Source organism: Octodon degus, unplaced genomic scaffold (assembly GCF_000260255.1).
Source record: "Octodon degus isolate 3935 unplaced genomic scaffold, OctDeg1.0 scaffold00094, whole genome shotgun sequence".
NCBI classification, from domain to species: domain Eukaryota; kingdom Metazoa; phylum Chordata; class Mammalia; order Rodentia; family Octodontidae; genus Octodon; species Octodon degus.
This window is the reverse complement of record NW_004524670.1, coordinates 8,062,947-8,069,791: the sequence shown is the minus strand read 5'-3', so window position 1 is coordinate 8,069,791 and position 6,845 is coordinate 8,062,947. Positions and strand designations below refer to the sequence as shown.

Below are 6,845 nucleotides of genomic sequence, written 5' to 3'. Positions count from 1 at the left end.
TTCAGTTATTTTCCTTTTTTAGAGTTACTCATTAGTGAAATGGAGGAGATAATAGTACCTGCTTTAATAAGTTATTCTGAGAAGTAAATGTGATAATGCATGTGGAATTTGTCACATACAAGAAGCCCCTAATATGTAGAAAGTCTTACATAGTAACCTCCATTGTATTTGAATTTTGTATTATAGAAAACATAACATATACACCTATGATAGCAGCAGCACAATTCATAACTTGTAGAAGTGGCATTTAGTCCATCAACAGTAGAACAGGTGAAGAAAATATGGTATTTGTACCCAACGGAGCACGACTCCATCATAAGAAAAGATAAATTTGAGTCAGCTATGGCAAAATGCATTCATGAGACAATAATATTAAGTGCAATAAATCAGAGGCAGAAGCTTCAGTGTCACATGGTTTCCTTACATGAATATAAAAATATAGTTTAAAGAGCAAACTACAACTTCAACGCACATCTTGGTGTGTGTAGCACCCTCATTTTTCTTCCTGGGCAACGAGATCCGGTAGCCAGAAATCCAACATGTCGATTCTCAAGATGCATGCCCGAGAGATCTTTGACTCTCGTGGGAACCCCACTGTGGAAGTTGACCTCTATACCTCCAAAGGTCTCTTCCGAGCTGCTGTGCCCAGTGGGGCCTCCACTGGCATCTACGAGGCCCTAGAGCTATGTGACAATGACAAGACCCGCTACCTGGGCAAGGGTGTGTCAAAGGCTGTTGAGCACATCAATAAAACTATTGCACCTGCCCTGGTTAGCAAGAAACTGAATGTCGTGGAGCAGGAGAAGATTGATAAGCTGATGATCGAGATGGATGGGACTGAAAACAAATTCAAGTTCGGAGCGAATGCCATCCTGGGAGTGTCTCTTGCAGTGTGCAAGGCCGGCGCGGTGGAGAAGGGGGTGTCCCTGTACCGCCACATCGCCGACCTGGCAGGCAACCCCGAGGTCATCTTGCCTGTGCCTGCCTTCAACGTGATCAATGGTGGCTCGCACGCTGGCAATAAGCTGGCTATGCAGGAGTTCATGATCTTGCCTGTGGGCGCGGCCAGCTTCAAGGAGGCCATGCGCATCGGAGCTGAGGTCTACCACAACCTGAAGAACGTCATCAAGGAGAAGTACGGCAAGGACGCCACCAACATGGGCGATGAGGGTGGCTTCGCACCCAACATCCTGGAGAATAAGGAAGCCCTGGAGTTGCTGAAGACTGCCATTGGGAAGGCCGGCTACTCAGACAAGGTGGTCATCGGTATGGACGTGGCTGCATCCGAGTTCTTCTGGTCTGGGAAGTACGACCTGGACTTCAAGTCTCCTGACGACCCCAGTAGGTACATCTCACCCGACCAGCTGGGCGACCTCTACAAGTCCTTCATCAAGGACTACCCAGTGGTGTCCATTGAGGACCCCTTCGACCAGGACGACTGGGGCGCCTGGCAGAAGTTCACGGCCAGTGCTGGCATCCAGGTGGTGGGCGACGACCTCACAGTGACCAACCCCAAGCGTATCGCCAAGGCCGTGAATGAGAAGGCCTGCAACTGCTTGCTGCTCAAAGTCAACCAGATCGGCTCAGTGACCGAGTCCCTGCAGGCGTGCAAGCTGGCACAGTCCAACGGTTGGGACGTCATGGTGTCCCACCGGTCCGGGGAGACGGAAGACACCTTCATTGCTGACCTGGTGGTGGGACTCAGCACTGGGCAGATCAAGACTGGCGCGCCTTGCCGATCCGAGCGCCTGGCCAAGTACAACCAGATCCTCAGAATCGAGGAGGAGCTGGGTAGCAAGGCCAAGTTCGCCGGCCGGAACTTCAGAAACCCCCTGAGCAAATAGGCTGCGGCAGGCCAGAGCCTGGGCCTCAGGCCCAGGTAGTTAGGTCCCCTCCTGCCACTGCTTCTGTAGATGCCATCAGGGCCACCCGGAGCCCTTGACCCCAGCTGTGATCGTCATGCTTGTCACCTTGTGTCCCACCACGTCTGGAGGGAGCCCTGTGTGCGCCTCAGGCCAGGTTCCCAGTGGTTCTGTTGTGAAATAAACCCCAGCGCCCAGGAGGAAAAAAAAAAAAAAAAAGAGCAAACTACAAGCTAGATAATGGGAAAGAGGGAGAAGCTCTTTCTCATATGGCAAGGGGACCAAGAGCTAGGGGGAAGGAGGATAGATGGCAAGGGAAAGAAAAGTAAAAAGAAGTAAGATGTGCTGTATACATGGGCCTTTCCCCCATAATGAATGTAATCATTATGTCATACAAACATGAAGTAATAAAAGTTTAAAAAAAATTAAAAACATGATATGTAGTTTACATCATATTACATATCTGTACAAACATATCAAGAGAATGTATATTGCTCTAGGAATCCATCCATATACATTAATCTGAAATTTGCTTTTTCTCTCCTCTTCATGTATTGTGGATGTCTAGGAGATGATATAAGACAGAGATTAGAAACTTGGGTTTCTGCCATCTGATTGCTTGGGCTTGAGTGTTGGCTGCCTTGTTCCAAGAAATTCATTAGGTTGCTTCAATTCCCTATGTTCAGATCTTTTCATATACTATCATGATAAAAATGGTACGTACCCTATATGAAGTTGCTATGAAGATTAAATGAAAAATATGTGTGAAATGCTTACTGCATCTTAGATCCAACTGAGTAAATAAAGCCATTAGCAAAGGTCAACTCAAACGCTATTCTAAAATGAAAACATATTATTTAATTAAAATTATAATGACTTGGGCTTTCTCATAAAATTCGTATGATAGAAGCCAGAGAAAACACATGAGAAAATATGTCTGAGGAGAAAAAGAACAACTGCAATCATCTTCTATGACAAGGACAACAGAACAGCTACCAAATGAGGCCAACACTTACAGAATAGTGCAGTGGGTTCTTGACACATGGTCAATTAAGCAACTTTCCAAAGCAGCGCCTTTTAAAGATGCTAAGCACAAAGCTGGATCTTCTCCAAATTTCTGTGCTAATTATGCTACAGGTAGGTTTTTGAAAAGTGACTTAAAAACTATTTTAACCATAAATTATTTGCTGTTGAAATCATTTCTTTTATATATAAAAAATTCATGAAGAAAAAGGCTCTGAATTCCTGTGTGATTTATGGAGTTATCTTTGAAGTATAAGATTTAGGGGGCTGATTTATTGCAACCTTTGGTTTTACTGGAATTTAACTTATGTACAGAGAAGTGTGAGATAATTTCACAAAACAAGAGTGTCTGGAGGTACAACAAAAGAAAGGTGTCAGTGTCATCAAGAGTTTGTAAAAAAAAATTAAAATATAATCCTTTTTTTTTTTTGGTGCTTAGTACTTTGGTTTACAGGGTCTACAAGGTCTCACTACGTAGATGAGACTTGTAGTGATCTTTCCTGTTTTTCAGCCTCCCAAGTGCTGGGATTACAGGAGGGCCTCCATGCTCAGTCTCAATTGCAGTCTCAGAGCGCCCCAGGGGTGAGGCTGGTACTCATTAATCATTTCTCATAGATGGATGTGTGCATAAACAGTATCAGGATCTATTATGGTCCGATTTTCATGTAGAGAAATGAATCTGTTATAACTATAGAAACACTAACTGGGACACAGGCAGCTCCCACAGAGAAGGTGCTCAGCTACTGTGACACAATCAGTGATACTAGTTTTTTTTCATAATTTTATTTGTAAACAAATAGCAATGAGACAGTTTCAAATCAAATCGGTAGGACAGTTTCAATAACTAACACACTGCATATATTCTTCTTAGTGGTTAATTGCTGAACAAGATGCGGACTTGAGATCCTATTTACAAACACCATTAGAACAAATCATTCTATTCATTAAAAGAATGTAACTATATATCTATCCTAACCACTTTGAATACACAGATACAAAATGGACATTCATCGGTATACCCCATTTTTTCTAAGTTCCATTATTGAATATTATAGGTGTGTAAACTCAGCAAAATATTCTAAAAGAGTCCAGTAGCCCATAATAGTATTGGGTCTTCCGCTTGACTGGCAATGTCAGAAATTGTTGACTGAGTCCCCTACAGCTCAACATAACAGCATGGCTTTACTTCCTATATTTCGTCTTCATACTTTTCTACTGGATGGTTGAGACCAAGGTAAAGCAGGACCTATGCAACAAGAGTTGTAGCTCTTGGGTCTGAGAAGGTCAGTGAAATCCCCTCAGGATTTATCCTGAGACCCTGTTCAGTGATATTATTGCCTGAGGGGGTGGGTGCCATGGGCTGGTAGCTTTCAGTTGCTGTCTTATTTCATTTACATCCACAAAACCTTATGAAAGATGACATGAGGACATCGTCACATGTGAGGAGATTCAAACTCAAAAGCATTTCACTCACATATCACACACACTAGAATATATTACGTGAGTTAGCTGAATCATTTTCTTTCATTTTTCTATTTTTAAAAAATGTTTCCTTCCCTCTTCTCTTTCTTTTCTCCTTCATTCTCCAAGTGAACTGCCTTGATTATGAATGATGCAAAAATCTTGATCTTTTAATTTATGAGAATCTGCCCATCTGTGTGCTCTTGTATGGAGGAACATGTCCTTTTACAATGAAAATACCAAACCCATAATAAGGCAGATGAGTAAATTAATCCCTGTGAAGAGCATTTTAAAACACTCATTTTCTTCAAAGAGAAATGATGAGAGAGAGTTACAAGTAAATTTCTCTGTGTGCTGTATTTATTATATTAAAGATGGTTTTTAAATTACACCACTTATGAGAGTATTCCACACAAACTTCACTGAGTGCTGTATTTATTTTGTCAAAGATGGTTTCCAAATTGTGATGCTTATTAGAATCTGCTGTGCATTACTGTTACTTAGTCATGCATGTACCTCCTTGAATGAGGGGTGAGTTTCTTCATGTCACAAGCCATGCCTAAATCTCTTACCAAGCCCAACATTATGTTAAAATACAAGGGACTTTCAAAACATGATGCCCGAAATGATAATTCACTGGGTTCCAACTTTATGTAATTCCTTATTTCTAGTTGTTTTGTGGTATGCAGCCTTCCTTGGCTTGCGAAGACTGGGGAAAATGTAGCTGTGGTGAGGAAATGAGGGGAACTCTGAATATTTGGAGTGGAGATTGTTGAAGAAAGAAAAGAGTCATCTATGTGGAGTAGGTGAACGTTAGCACAAGTCCAGGCAGAAAACAGACACTATTTTGATATTAGGAGAATGGGCTATAGAGGTTGGATAAAGAGATAGAGAAAACAGGTAATCAAAGGTGGGTATTTAAGCAATGGCTACCACTTGATTCTGGCCACGTGGAAAGTTGCTGCTCTTCAAGAAGACTTAAAAAAAAAAATGCTGCTCAGTGCCACTGCACCTTTCCGGGGAGTGGAATGGAAAACAAACTGATAAATCTTCTCATCGTGGGAATGTAAGTGTTGAGCGAACAACAATCCCACAGACCATCTAAACGTAATTTGGTCTTTGTTCAGTGCTGATATTTTGCCCTCAATCTCTAAGAAGCACACTATACATCACAGTATTAGATCCTTGAAACCCACTCATCAAAAAAACTCCTGGAAAACCTTTCTTGGCTATTTGATATTCTTACATGTCTTTATTTTAACCCCATACATGAAATACTCTATGAAGGTCTTATCCTTGAAATGTTAAACATCTCCATTTATTTTAAAGGTTAATAACAATTTTTAAAGATGGTCTCTGATGCCAGTTAGATTATGCCCTAAAAAAAGATATATGACCTTATTTAGGAATGAAGTCTGTGGATACAATCGAGTTAAAATGAAGTCAGATTAGATTAGGGTGGGCCCTAATCTGATGATTGGTATTTTTAAACCTACAAAAAATCTGAGGATTCAGACAGAGTAAGGGAAGACAGCCATGAAAGGGCAGAAAAGGGCTTGGTCACAAGCCAAGAGATGCTGGGGTCTATCAGAAGCTGAAGGGTACTGGTAGGATTCATCCCTAAAAGCTTAGAAGGAAGCGTGTTCTGCAAACACCTTGAGTTCAGACTTACAACCTCTAGAACTTTAAGAGAACCAGTTTTGATTGTTTTAGGCCACCCATTTATGTTATTTTGATTTGGAACCCTGGGAAATTAATCCAAGCTATAGTTAGAGTGCTCACATCTCTCTAAGTGTTGTTTTATTTAAATATCATTTCTAAACATCAAACTACTTTCAATCAGTTATCCAAGTAAATATTTTAATAGGTACATATTTGTAATATTTTTGATAGAAAATCATGCTATGAATCATTTTCCAGATTAGGAAGCAAAATTACTACTACAAAGTCAAGCAAGTGGGGGATATTATATGTTTAAAGGAATCATTATATGGGGCTCGGGAGATGGCTCAGTGGAATAAGCGCTTGCCTGGCAAGTGCAAGGGCCTGAGCTCAATCCCCGGTTCCAAAAAAAAAAAAAAAAAAAAAAAAAATCTAACCATTATCTTCTACAAATTCTAAAAATTGATTCCCATTTTTTAGCAGTGTATAACATAATAATGTATAAACCTAATAGCATATCTCAGAATTCTACCTTTCATTCATTCACAGATCAAATAAATAGTTTATTGAGATTTTTAGGCTCTTGGAATTTTATGAATCAGGTAAAAATATTGCGTTGAAGGGACTTATCATCATGTGGGAAAGTGACATTTAGCTAAAAAGCATTTTACAGCATAAGAAAAAAAAAAAGGAGAGAACAGAGTAAAGTTTTCTAAAGTTCAAAAGGAAGAGAGATCATGTGCAGCGAGATGAAGGATTGCTGCCACCAGGCGTGGAAGTCCTGGGGAATGACTGAGTTGGCCCGCAACGAAGATGGACACAGCGGAAAGCCGTCCC

General features: G+C 41.0%; 1 pseudogene; it reads left to right on the top strand.

Moving 5' to 3' along the window:
- The first annotated feature begins 519 nt into the window (after positions 1 to 519).
- LOC101563292 lies at positions 520 to 1,987 on the top strand (annotated as a pseudogene).
- The last annotated feature ends 4,858 nt before the right edge of the window (positions 1,988 to 6,845 follow it).